At 40.7% G+C, this 14,496-nt stretch overlaps 1 protein-coding gene and 1 long non-coding RNA gene across 16 annotated transcripts in view; both read right to left on the bottom strand.

Moving 5' to 3' along the window:
* GSAP (gamma-secretase activating protein) overlaps positions 1 to 14,496 on the bottom strand; it is a 198,634-nt gene that overhangs the window by 115,101 nt on the left and 69,037 nt on the right. The window lies entirely within an intron of this gene.
* On the bottom strand, positions 3,224 to 12,125 carry LOC135362122 (uncharacterized). Its single transcript, XR_010406561.1, has 2 exons — positions 5,535 to 12,125; positions 3,224 to 4,341 (listed from the first exon to the last, which is right to left on the bottom strand). It is a non-coding gene; the product is annotated as an uncharacterized LOC135362122 (long non-coding RNA).

Here is a 14,496-nt window from a genome sequence, read left to right as displayed (position 1 = left end):
TAATACAGATTCTTTTAATTCTATAGAGAAGAAAATTACTTGCAATATTGAACCACTACTGTCTGCAGTAGGTAAACATGAAGAATCTTAAATCAGTTGACTTAATCAATTTAGCACATTTCCATGTTTTTTTCAAGGAAATTCAATATCCTGCCATTACAACACCCTTGACTGCAGTCTTGATACACAGTTTGCAATCTTTTAGAAGGTAATATTAGAATTTCACCTACTTAACCTCAATTGAATGTAAGTACTTTAAAAACCTGTTTATTTAAGAATTAAATAATTTGTTTTTCTGGTTATTAAACATTATTAAGCTGTATTTATGAAATAGGATTCTGCAAAAGAATTATTAATCCAGAAAAGTCTTCGACATGACATTCTGAAAAGAGATTTTACTTGCCACTTAAAGCATGAATATCACTTGCCTTCTGCAGTATCGCTGGGGTGGTTTGGTCAGGCATGGTGATACTGAGCTGTAAGGTACCTGGTTTGGCCAGTGGGTGGCTCAGAGGTCCTGTGCGCATGCACATGTGGGCTGACCCAAGGGCATTTCCACCGGATGTGCATTAGCGACAGCCAGGGGAGCAGAGACTTCAAATACTCAGGAGCAGAGCAAATGGCTTCCGCCCTACGCCCCTAAACTTAGAGTCACCCTTAGAATGACTGAGCCACGTAGGATGTACAGGACAAGGAAGTAAGAACCATTAGAAAGGGCTCTGTCATACAGAGAGAGATACAGATATAAAGATATATAGAGAGAGAAGTAGAGGTAGAGATATATAGATACAGATGCTTAGATATCTCACTTGTCACAAACATTTGAATGAAGTAATTACTGTCGTTACCTCTTGCACAGATAAGGAAATTAGATGTCAGAGAAATTAAATAATTTGTCTAATGCCATAAGGTGATCAGGAATGGAAACTGGATTCAAACCCAAGACTACGAAACCCTGCACTTAACTATTACACTATGGAAACAGACCTGAGCCTGAGTGTCCAGGGAGGCTTCCCAGAGGAATAAGACAGGTAATAAGTATTACAGGGATTGGATAAACAGAAAAGGAGAGGCCTTTTTTTTTAAGATTTTATTTATTTGAGAAAGAGAGCACAAGCAGGGTGAGCGGCAGACAGAGGGAGAGGGAGAAGCAGACTCCCCGCTAAGCAAGGAGCCCAACGTGGGGCTTGATCCCAGGACCCCAACGTGGGGCTCGATCCCAGGACCCCGGGATCATGACCTGAGTTGAAGGCAGACGCTTAACCGACTGAGCCGCCCAGGCACCCCGAACACTGGGTATTATATAAGACTGATGAACCACTGACCTCTACCTCTGAAACTAATAATACATTATATGTTAACTAATTGAATTTAAATTAAAAATAAAAAAATAAAATATTATCCTTTCCTTTATAGATTAAAAAAAAAGAGTCGGACGCTTAACTGACTGAGCCACCCAGGTCCCCCCTTTTCTTTTCGTTTTTTTTTGAAAAAATTCTTTTAATAAGGGAGAAGGTACTATAATCCATCTCTGCATATACATGGAAATTAAAGATCAAACCTCCACCACATGCCCTACCCACCACAGGGCCTTTGTACATATTGCTCCTTCTGCCTAGAAAGCAATTCTTTTCCTCATCACCTTGGTTACTGCTACCCATCCATCTGTTCAGTTCAACACTGATCTCCTAAGAGAGCCTTAGCCGACTTCCCCTGCCTTGGTCAAATCCCTCCTTAGTGTATGCATTCACTGAACCAAGCACTTCTCCTTGTTAGGTTTTATTGTACTTACTCACTAATGGGAATAAACGCAAAAAAGAATATATAATTGAATAAACAAATCAACAGAACCCAGGTCTGCCTAGGGCAGTTGCTCCTACATTTTCCACATTAGTACACTATTTATAAAAGGTACAATTGGAAGATCCGAGGCTATTTTACCCAGCAAAGAGAGAATTTACAGGAGAGGATCGGACAGCTGTCTTCAAATGTCTGAAGAACTATCCTGTTGAAGAAAGATTAGACATATTCTGCATAGCTCCAGAGAGCAGAACAAAGACAAATGAGGTGAAAGTCCAGGGAGGCATGTTTCATTAGGGCGTAAGGAAGTCCAATATGTAACAATGAGACCTGTCCAAGTAGGAAGCGGGCTGTCTGTGAGGGAGGTGAGTATTCAAACAAAGGCTGGAGGAACCACCTGTCAGGGCTGCTGTAGTGGAAATTCCTGTTCTGGTAGGCAAGTGTTTAGCCACTTAGGACTTTCTGAGCCTAATGTGCTTTTATACGTCTGGGAGGGACTTGAAAGCAAAACTGAATTTGATCTGTAACTGACCTGAAGGAGAGAGAGTTGCAATGAGTTCTTGTGATGCCTAACCACCATCGGCCCCTTAAGTAATACATCTGCATTTGTGGGTGGCACCGAGGAGGTCTCTGAGAGCCAGCATTCCAAAGACAGTCAGAGCCTGGCAGCTGCCGGTGTGACTAACAGTAGGGAACACGCCAGCGTACAAGGGACTGATCCCAGGGTCACTCCTCCTCCAAGTCGAATATGTTCCTCTTCCTCCTCCACCCCCTCTCCTACTCCCAGTCCACATACACACAAACCCGTTTCTGCAGTGGGAGCTGTCATGTGCTGACCCCAACTACTTCTGGAAGATGTTCTTTTTCCCAGCTTCTCAAGGCTACCTCTTATGCAGAGTGCAGTTTTACAGCAATGTTTCTCTCTCCTCACGCAAACATTCCAAGAATGAAAGAAGTCCTGAGAGAAAAGAAACTAAAAGTCATCTTTTTAACACACCATTTCTATCTTGATTTCACAAAAACAAAGGCCTCAAAAATCATGTGGAGGCCGAAAACTAGGAATCCTGATTTGGAAACTGAGGTCACCAACATTCGGATGGAGGTGAGCTGGCAGATCTCTAATTGTTATTCTCGGCGGGTCCAGGCCTGGACCAACAATGACGGCTTTGCTATAGAGAAATGTTTCTGTCTAATAACCAGTTAAGCAGATTCTGGAATCCAACCCATTTGTGAGCAAATTCAATACACTGTAATGGTGTTAAAAATTTCAGGATAATTTATCATTGATATTTCAAACCACACTATTTTGCTGTCAGATAAGACCTTTGGTAATCCAATCATGAAATATTTATCGAGCACATACTACATGCCAAGCACTATGCTAGGCAGTGGTTAGGGGGAGGGAAACAAAACAGACACGATCTCTGATGTGACAGGGTTTATTACCTAATTTACACAATAAAATAAGAAGCAAACTACAAACTGATAATCTCTATGAAGGGAAAGGGTCAGCAGACTCCTAATACATATTTGAATATGTAGGCTTTCCTGAGGAAGAGACCTTTCACTGAGCAATTAAGAATAAATGAGAATTAACTATGTGAAGGGTCAGGGAAAGGACATTCCTGGCAAAAGGCACATCCCAAAGCTCTGGGGTATGAAAGAATTTGGTTCCTTTAAGACATGGACAGAGAAAGCCAAGATGAGCAAGGGCAAAAAGCCTTGAGAGGACACCGAGGAAGAACGCAGGGCCAGATCCCGTTAGAGCCTCGGCAGCAACTGAAGGTTACTCTAAAGGCATTCAGAAGCCCCACAAGAGGGGAATGAGGCAATTTGTATTTTTAAAACGATTATTCAAAAGGTCAGACATGTGGAGAATGGATTAAGTGAAGGAAAGAATCATGTCTCTTTCTACATAAATTCTCCATTCACAAAAATGACAACTTCCAATTTACAGCCATATTAATGTAGCATCTTTTAGAGTCATTTCTTTTACGTGGTTATAAAAGCCTAACATCCCACACATTTTTTGTTTACTAGGCAACTCTCTCCCAAGGAAACAGACTATTGCTAAATGAATGAAAATTGAGATCTTTTTTATTTGGGCATTATATATTCTAACTCACATTGAGATGAAGACAGATAACTGTCCCCATGCAGAGGAGGGGGTAAAAATAAATGCCTTTTTATGTAATGTCACATTTAGAATTTATCTCTATTTTATAATCAAGGGAAACTATGCACTTCACGGAGGATGCTGGAATAGAAACAGAGCCGGCATTAGACATTCTCTATTCTTGACTACTTCTGTTTTTGTTTCCCGGTACTATTTCTTTCTGTGGTGCATCGTAGGAGTAGGCAGTCGTCCTCTTCATCATGCTCATCAAATTTCAGTGTAGACTTCTAGCAAAAGTGAATAGGTGTAACTGGGTAATTCGATATTTTGGAAAATGTGTTCTTCCCTTACTGCTCTGAGAACAGGATCCTTGGCATAGTGAGTCCATGGTATCCATCAGGAAAGGGGGCTGGAAATTCGTCTATCTGAAAGAAGGAATGCAAAGGCAAAATAGTTTCTGGCATTCAAAATTGGATCATGCAGCAATCCAGGCTATTTTCCAAATACCTAGTCCCTCCCTGCTTCCCAACTAAGCCCAAAGGGTCCATTCTCACGGTTTTGTTAGGTTTGTTAGTTGCTTGTTTTGTTAAGTGAGGTTAATACGAAAGTGGATGCTTCATGGAAGTAGGATATCACATTAGGGGAAGTAAACGAAAGCTTATTCTTTCTTAGTCCCAGGGAATTGTGGAAAGAAGAGAGAAAGAGACCAAGAGAAAAAGAATCCGTCCGTTAAACATGTATTCTGAGGACTTCTTTCAGTGAACTGCATTAAATCCATGATTCTCCAACCTTAATGTGCCTTAAATCAACCTAGAAGATTAGTTAGAACAGTTGCAGGGCTCCACCCCCAGAGTTTCTGATTCAGTAGGTCTGAGGTAGGACTGGAGAATCTGCATTTTTCAGAACTTCCTAGGTAATGGTGAGGCTGCTTCTCCAGAGACCACACTTGGAGAACTGGTGTTGAATAAATGAAAGTAATACCAACGGCATAGGAGTTTGTCCTTGATTTTCATGTAGTGCCTTGGAAAGAGATCACTTCTGTGGCTGACCATTGCTGAAACCTGGTGTGCAGCCAAACCTTTCCAATTCACTCCACATCAGTAGGGACACATAAACCACATCCTCTTCCCATTGAAACAGGGCATCCCTTTACGGAGAGAAACAGGATGGGGGGGGTACCCCAGACACTGACCATTTTTTCCTAGAAAGACATGTTGACCAAGGGACTGTTTAAATTTCCAAATCAAGCTATTCTTAAATCACACTGGACACACGGTCAGGTTTCTTTCGCTTTTATTTCCCTTTCTAAATAGCCATGTCAGGCTTCATAAGGCCATCTGCTTATCCTTTTCCTTTTCCCACTGGCTAGCACGTGGGCCCAGCTGGGATGGTGGTGAGCTATCTTCTGCAGCGTGAATGATAAAAGGCAACATCTTCAAGAATGGCAAAGCCACAAATTAGAAGGAGCCTCGGTCCCAGACACTGGGAAGCCACCTTATTGACCGTGGATTTTACTTGTTTAACTCATTATATGTTGGGCCCACTTGATACCGTAGTCTAACCTGTATCCCAACCAATACAAATGGAAGAGAGGTAGGAGCTGTGTGAGAATACATACATTCATTGCAGCGCAGTGTTTAAATTGTGCAAACGTGGTCCACTCTTTCCACAGTGATTTTTAGTGCTTCGTCCAGGGCTTCAGTTAGATCAGTCCTTCAATGCTTCACTCTTCTTCTCATTTCCAGTTTCCCTCTCCTTTTTTTTTTTTTTTCAAAATTTTACTTATTCGTTTGAGAGAGAGAGGGAGAGGGTGCACACAAGCAGGGGGAGGGGCAGAGGCAGAGGGAGAAGCAGACTCCCCGCTGAGCAGGGAGCTGGATGGGGGACTCGATTCCAGGACCCCAGGATCATGACCTGAGCGCAAGGCAGACACTCAATCGACTGAGTCACCCAAGCATCCAGTTTCCCTCTCCTTCTTGACAGTTCTTTGTCTTTCATCGTTGCATCTACTGAGGTCTAGCAATCTATATAATTTCACCTCATGCTTTATTAGTATTTCTTCTACAGCTTCTTTAAAGTCCTTACAAATGTCTCAGGCATGGGGCGCCTGGGTGGCTCAGTCGGTAAGCGTCTGTCTTCGGCTCAGGTCATGATCCCAGGGTCCTGGGATCGAGCCCCACATTGGGCTCCCTGCTCCGTGGGAAGCCTGCTTCTCCCTCTCCCACTCCCCCTGCTTGTGTTCCCTCTCTCACTGTCTCTCTGTCAAATAAAACAAACAAACAAAACAAAAACAAATGTCTCAGGCATTTTTAATACCTTGTAAGAACTTTTGAATGTTTGAGTAAGTAAATAAATACCCAAAAGAATATATTTGTCTTAAATTGTCATTATCAACTTTTCACTTCTGAGTTCATAGGTATAATTTATGAACTTATGAATTAACAGATATTTTCATTTAGATGATAATGCGAAAATTACATCCAGCTGAACCTTAGCACAGCATACCTAAGAATATATACATATATTTATGATTTACTTATATGTACACATTTATTTCTATTTATTTACATACATATTCCTCTGAACTTTAATTTACCCTTATGTGTGTATATAATAGACACAAAGATTGACAGTTTCTATTGAATAAAAAATTCTATAAAATATACTCAAATCCCTATTCATTTAGTAGTCAAATAGTTTAATCAAGTTTATCTCTTTGTAAACTCAATAGGCATTCACATAATGTTAAATATTCTTAAATTTGGGGTTTTGCCCCCAAATACTGTATTATTTGTTAAAAACAAACAAAAGACTTCCCAGGCACTGGCACTCAGACTGTAGGACCCATATCAATATTAAGGTCCTATTCAGTCCTGATTGTATATCAATTTTGAAGTATTTTTGGTGTTTATAGAAGTCACAACTCTTCAGAATCAATTGCTAAAAGCAGCAAGTACTCTTTGAATTCCTTTCTGAACTGTCACATCACTGACTTGGTTTGAGCAAGATTAAACAACTTGAAAAGCTAATATACATCACACTTCATCTTCCTCCTGGGCCAACTAATATAATACTACTTTTTACCTCCCTCCATTCAAAGCACCAATAGTCAGGCAGTTCTCTTTCCAAAGAAACCAAAAAAACAGAGCTTTAAAAAGTAAAGTAAGTACGGGCGCCTGGGTGGCTCAGTTGGTTGAGCGTCACCTTCAGCTCAGGTCATGACCCCAGGGTCCTGGGATGGAGTCCCGCATCGGGCTCCCTGCTCAGCGGGAAGCCTGCTTCTCCCTCTGCCTGCCGCTCCCCCTGCTTGTGCTCTCTCTCAAAAATAAATAAATATATTTTTTAAAAAGTTAAAGAAAAAGGGGCACCTGGGTGGCTCAGTCGTTAGGCATCTGCCTTCGGCTCAGGTCATGATCCCAGGGTCCTGGGATCGAGCCCCGCATCGGGCTCCCTGCTCCGCGGGAAGCCTGCTTCTCCCTCTCCCACTCCCCCTGCTTGTGTTCCCTCTCTTGCTGTCTCTCTCTCTGTCAAATAAATAAATAAAAATCTTAAAAAAAAAAGTTAAAGAAAAAAGTAAAGTACTCAGAGCATCATCAATACAAAATTATACAAACACGGCAAATTTTATTTAAAACATTTTTGAGTGCTTTCAAATGTAGTTTCCTAAGAAGGGAGTAAGTGTATATATTCTATTAAGCTCTAATGCTTCAGGAAACCACAAAACAATCCTTTTATCAGCTGAGCCAGCTACTGATCATATTGACGGGATTAGAAGCCATGACTAGGAGACTGAAACAATGAGCATTTGTGACCAGCTACAGGAACACAGCAAACCCAGAGACGTATGCATTCCCTGGGAACCGGTGCTTCAGACAGAGCCAGTAGTCTGACGTCAGGAGGGCCATCGTGAGTTATGAAGCACACATCTGCAGTGGTTCAAAGCAAGTCTTGAATCACATAGAAAACAAAGGCCAAAGCAAGGCACAGCATTAAGAATCAAGACAAGAATTCAGAAGCATATATATGGCGCATCACAATGTCCTGCCCATTGGTCATCTGAGCGCATCTAGTTGCAACAAGCATAATGTGTAGTAGCTGCAGGTCAATCAGTCCCAGCCATTCCTTCCACCATAGTGGCCTCCCAGAGACTGGGAATTAAACATGCCATTCGTCTTCACCACTCTCCATCGGTTGGGGCTTCAGGAGAAAAACCAGACTGCTTATAGACTAAATAAAGAACTTATATTTTCTCTTTGTGTCTGAGTTGTAGTGTGAGTTAAATATCCACCCTGCTACATTAGCTATTGGCTGGACTTCAAGCAGAATCAAAGGGCAAAGAGAGTCTGAAATTAGGCATGGAAATGTCTAGCTAGCCAGAGAAGTACAAGGAGACTAAATGAAGCACACATACACACCCCTTTTTTCTTTTTTTACAGCTTTATTGACATAACATTCACATACTGTATAATTTACCCGTTTAAAGTATATAATCCAATGGCCTTTAGTATGTTCACAGACTTGTACATCCATTACCACAATCAATTTTAGAACACTTTCATTACCCCAAAGAGAAGACCCCCACAGCCCCACCCCATGCCATCACTCTGGGCAACCACTAATCTACTTTCTGTCACTATGGATTTGCCTATTTGGAAATCTCATATAAAGAGAATCATAAATATGTGGTCCTTTATGACTGGTTTCTTTCACTTAGCATGTTTTCAACATTCATTCATGTTATGTCATGGATATATCGGTACTTCATTCCTTTTAATTGTTGAATAATAGTACATTTAGTGGATTTACCACATTTTACTTATCCATTCATCAGCTAATGGACATTTAGGTTGTTTCTATTCTTTGGCTGTTATGAATAATGCTGCATGAACATTCATGTGCAAGCTCCTGTGTGGACAAATGTTTTCATTTCTCTTGGGTGTACCTATAAGTGGAGTTGCTGGATCATATGGTAACTCTGTGTTTAACTATTTGAAGAATTACCAGACTGTTTTCTAAAGCGGCTGCACCATTTTCCATTCCCATCAGCAGTGTATGAGGGTTCCAATTTCTCCACATTCTTGCCAGTTAGTTGTTATTATCTGTCTTTGTCATTATGACATCCCACCTCCTATTTAAAAATCTCAAACAGATCTTCCGGATCCTTGGATCTAGAAACTGAACCAGTTTCTTGGTTAGCAAAGCCCACCTACAAAAAGCAAAATTCTTGGGTGCCTGGGTGGCTCAGCCCGTTAAATGTCTGACTCTTGATCTGCACTCAGGTGTAGACCTCAGGGTTGTGAGTTCAAGCCCCACGTTAGGCTCCATGTTGGGCTTCATGCTGGGCATGGAGCCTACTTTAAAAAGAACAGCCAAAATTCTGAGCACACACATGCCTAATGAGCAAGCAGGAAGAAAAGGCCATAGGGGACCCAGGGGACCCAGTCCCTTCTGACTATAAACACAAAGGAGGCCTGGATTGAGATTGCTTCTGATTGAACTTGTTTGAGGCATGGCTAGGACACGATATGTAGGTGAAAGAAGATGAGCAAAGGTTGGGACTTCACTTGACAATTCAATGGAGAGGGGAATATGGGGACATTGCTAAACTCAGACTATTATCTTCTCTCCTCCATTCCTACTTGGTATCTTCCCACATACTAAAAACCTTGGGGATCTCCTCTACTTTTAAAGTTCTATGATTACATGACTTTATTCCTGTTAAGTACAATTTAAATGGATCATGCAATGTATGTCTTTTAAAAAGAGAAGGCTTTATCTTAATGAGATTCAGTTTAAGTGTTCTTAATGTTTTTAAAAAATATTTTTACTTTTTGTACACCTGAAACTAACATATTATTGTATGTCAACTATACTTCGATTAAAAAAATTTACTTTTAATGTTTCCTGAAGCTTGTTGAAATATTATAACTCTATCCATAGCATTAGTGTTTCCTAGAAGTCACTAAAAATTCCTATAGTGTACCTAAGAAAAAAGGTGAATATAGTTAAAAGGGAAAAAATACATTTATTCCTTGGAAAGTACACTGATTACTATTTAGCCAGTTAGAGAATTGTGTTCTTTCACCCTTGAGAATTGTGCCATGGAGTCAATTAATTTCTTCGAATTGCAATATAATGACCACATCTGAAAATACAGGAAAAAATGAAATAGAAGGATGGAGGATTCAAAATAAGGAGAGCCATTGCCAAACAAAATACCAACCAACCAAATTAGAAGATATTACACATGCTCTTCCTTATTTAACATGGAAGGAAACTGCAATTATTATTTGGTTAATAAGGCACTTCCTGGGCCCTAAAGTTACTAGTTCTTCACTTCAACATACATTTTGTTGTGCAACTGCTGTGAGCCGGAAACCTTGTTAACTGCCAAAAATAAATAAGAGAGTCTCTGCTGGGAAAAGGCAACACAGGGCTTGGCCTCTGCCAGGCAGATGCAAACACACTATCCAGCTGCAATCCATTCATTCTATTACAATAGGAAAGAAGGAGAGTGGAAATGGTGAAAAGGAGTGATTTACACCTAAACTGGGGAAGGAAGGGAAAGAGGAGAGGGAGGACAAAGGAATAGGGGCGTAGGGAACATGACCAGTGAACCTGGCTTTATAAGGAGTGGGAAGGATTTCACCAAGCAGGGAGAGACAAGACATTTGTGAAAACATTCTAGTGGGAAAGCAAATATTTTGGAGACTTATAAGGTTTAACCATAAGAAAATGTCAATAGTCAACCACTTGTGGCCTATAAAAATAGCACATTCACATAGTTCCAACTTATACAAAACAAAATAATCCCCATGGATGTGTAGGGTGAATGTTTAGGACTTGCAGGAGAATTAGTTAGAAAAGAAGTTGGGGTCAGAGTAGGAAGAGCCTTGAATCGCCTTCTAAGGTTTCAACTTTATCCCATAGGTGATGGAGCAGTCAATTCACAAAAGAACTTTTGACAAATGATCAATAAATGTATTTATTTTTTAAAAAAAAGATTTTATTGGGCGCCTGGGTGGCTCAGTTGGTTAAGTGACTGCCTTCGGCTCAGGTCATGATCCTGGAGTCCCGGGATCGAGTCCCGCATCAGGCTCCCTGCTCGGCAGGGAGCCTGCTTCTGCCTCTGACCCTCCCCCCTCTCATGTGCTCTCTCGCTCTCATTCTCTGTCTCAAATAAATAAATAAAAAAAATCTTAAAAAAAAAAGATTTTATTTATTTGTCAGAGCGAGAGAGAAAGAGAGAGAGATACCACAAGCAGGGAGAGTGGCAGGCAGAGGGAGAAGCAGGCTTCCCGCCAAGCAGGTACCTGGGATCATGACCTGAGCCGAAGGCAGACGCTTAACCAACTGAGTCATCCAGGCTCCCCCAATAAATTTATTTTTAATGTCCAAAGAATTTTAGGCTTCAATGAAAACTATATATCATTTTCAATACCACAAAGAAAAAAAATTTTAACGATAATATTCAATGCTATTAAGGACTCAGGGAAACAGGATGCTCTCATACACTGCTGTGTGCATACACTGGAATAATCTTGCTGGAAGACAATCAGAATACCCTTTGACTAAGCATTCTAGGACTTTATCCCAAAGAGAGTCATGGATATTAGAAAAAAAAAAAAAGTTTAGCCACCAAGATATTCTTAATGTCCCACAACAGCAAGTTGGTTAAACCAATCAGGAATCATCCTTACAACTTAACACTATGTAGCTACTTTAAATATTTAGATGAATATTTAGTAACATGGAAGTGCTCATGAACTTTTGCTATATGAAAAAATTAGGTTAGAAAACAGTCCACGTGTCAGGCAGGACTCTGAAGAACTAGGTCAGCTGACCACGTTTGAATTTCAGGGCCCCCATTTAAAGTCGTGTAGACCTTGAGCAAGTAACCTAGCCTCTCTGTAACTCAGTTTCAACATCTGCAAACTGGGGATAATACCAGCACGTGCAGGATAAGTTGTAAAAATTAAATGAGTTAATATACACAGAGCATACTTCATACATAAATATATTTTGAAATTTGCCTGGCATATAATAAGCACTAAGAGTTGGCTTTGGCTGTTGTTAATATTGTTAGTATTTGTTGCCAGTAAGTTAAGTCAACTTTTAAGCTAATTTAAGGAGTAAAGGTGGAAAGACAAACCACTGGGCAAGAACCACACCCAAAGCACTCCGAAAAACTGGTCCTGTGAAGTTATGACTGCGGCCGCCAAGCACCAACCTCGTGATCTGCAATGCCAAGTCCTTGGATGCTGGACACCGCACCCTGCCACAGAAGAGCTGTCTCTCCTGCCACTGGAAACCGGATGCAGCTGCCACTGCTGCTGTGCCCTGGCCAGAACAGATTCTGCGTCATCCCTGCGGCTTTGAGTCACTAGCTCTTGAATCAAAGTCGAGAGAGGATGCATCTGCTTGGCTGCACCAGGTCCCAAGTTCCCAGATGTAAGAGAGGTCAAGAAAAGCAGCAGTGAGCACTTTTATCATATAGAGAAGGTAGATTCTACTTTGTAAGACAAGGTCAACACACTTAGCAAATGCATTCATCGAGCAACTAAAGAGAGAATAAATGACCCCTCTATGGTTTTAAAAATATAAATAAAGCCTGAATATATTTATATGCAAAGAAATAAAGGACTAAAAGGATATATCTTAAGTGTTAATGATTGTGAATTGACCATTAGGGCTGATTTGAAATTTTTTTAAAGATTTTATTTATTTATTTGACAGACAGAGAGAGAGAGAGAGAGAACAAGCCCGGGGAGCAGCAGAGGGAGAGGGAGAAACAGACTCCCCACTGAGCAGGGAGCCTGATGTGGGGCTCGATCCCGGGACCCCAGGATAATGATCTGAGCCGAAGGCAGACGCTTAACTGACTGAGCCACCAACGTGCCCCAGCTGATTGAATTTTTTATCTTCTGTCTCTGTAACTTTCCAAATCTTCTATGACATAGAAAAGACGTTTTTCTCTTTTAAAGCAAGACTAGGCAAAATCAGATCTCTATTTTGAAAGAGAATTAAGTACTTCTTAGATATGACCATGGGCTGGGAAGTGAAAGACTATGTTCAAATGGCCATTGTTAGCCGATAGCAGGCCTCTGCTACTCAAAATGTGGTGAACAGACCAACATCAGCTTGACTCAGAAGCATATTAGAAATGCAGAATCTCAGGCCACATTCCTGATCTACTTAAAGCAAAGAAGAGAATGAATCAAGAGATACTTTAGAAATATAAGCAAGAAGGGTTGACAACTGACAATGTGGAAAAACTCATAAACAATTACAAACCTTAGAAACACTTCCAAACTTGGAAGAAGGCAAAGCTATTAACAGAAATGGATGGACTGGAACCAGTTTTAAAGGAAAAGAGATAAATGTAGTTGTAGATCTGTAAGGTTTGAGACCTTGAAAGGTGGCCAGATGGATATGCCCAGTCTGGGACATGCAGAACTGAAAGCCAATAAGAAATATCAAGATTGGGTTTACAAATTAAGAGTCATCTAAGAAAAGGAGCTAACAAAAGCCATAAAAGTGGTTAAGAATATGCAAAGCAAGAGAAGAAATCCAAGCAAGATCCTCTGGGGATATCTATATTTTGGAAACAGTGAGAAAGAGAAGCCAGAAAATGGGTTGCCAAAACTAAGATCATCAAGAGATTAGTGTCAAAGAAAGCAAAGGACAGACGTTTCATTATTATTCAATTCTTTCCTCCTTTCCCAACAAACTAGGAGTGGTTTATACAGTTATACTTAGACTATAAACAGGACAGTGATGGATTAATCATCTTAATTCTTGAGATATAAAATGGCCAAAATATTAGGAGGGGGGTAGAAGAGGAAAACATTGATACCTTGGATGTCTCGTCATCAGAAAAGATCCAAAGTTTTCTGGCTTTTGAAAAAGTTTTGATGAAAATTTTACAATTTTTACCATGTTGCAAATCACATAAGGCCATATCTTATCTTTGTTTCATTCATTCATTCATTCATTCATTCAGCAAACATTTATTGAACACTTACTATGAGGATACAGTAGTTAACAAAACAAACAAAACCCTTTGCCCTCATGGTGCTTCCATTCTGGAGGGGAGGCAGATAATGAACAGAAGAAACAAATAAACATATTGTATGTTAGACGGTGATAAGCATTATGGAAGGAAGGGTTGTAGGAGTGGGGTAAGAGGTGCAAGTTTAGAGGAGGCAAAAGGGAAGACCCCCCTGAAGAGATGAACAGACCTGAAGGAGGTGAGGAAGCTACTCCTGCAGATACCTGAGGGAAGCACATTCCAGGGCAAAGCTGAACTGAACCTTGTGTGGTCTAGGAGGCCAGTGTGGCTGGACGGAGGGAGTGAGGGGGTGGGCAGGAAAAGAAGACTGGGTAGGTAAAGGCCATCGGAGGTTTTTGAGGATATAAATGATATTATCGGACTTAGATTTTAACAGAATCATTCTGTCTGCTATTTTAAGAACATACTGACATAGGAAAAGCAGATGGGTGGCTATTGTAAATACCCAGGCAAGAATAACGGTGACTTGGACCAGATACCTTTGACAGTTTTCTCTCTTTTCAGATAA

The sequence above is a fragment of the Mirounga angustirostris genome, unplaced genomic scaffold (genome assembly GCF_029215605.1).
Source record: "Mirounga angustirostris isolate CCGP_5_RB_7025 unplaced genomic scaffold, mMirAng1.0.hap1 SCAF_12, whole genome shotgun sequence".
Lineage (NCBI taxonomy): Eukaryota > Metazoa > Chordata > Mammalia > Carnivora > Phocidae > Mirounga > Mirounga angustirostris.
The sequence above is the reverse complement of the archived record's forward strand: the minus strand, read 5'-3'. Positions and strand labels throughout refer to the sequence as shown.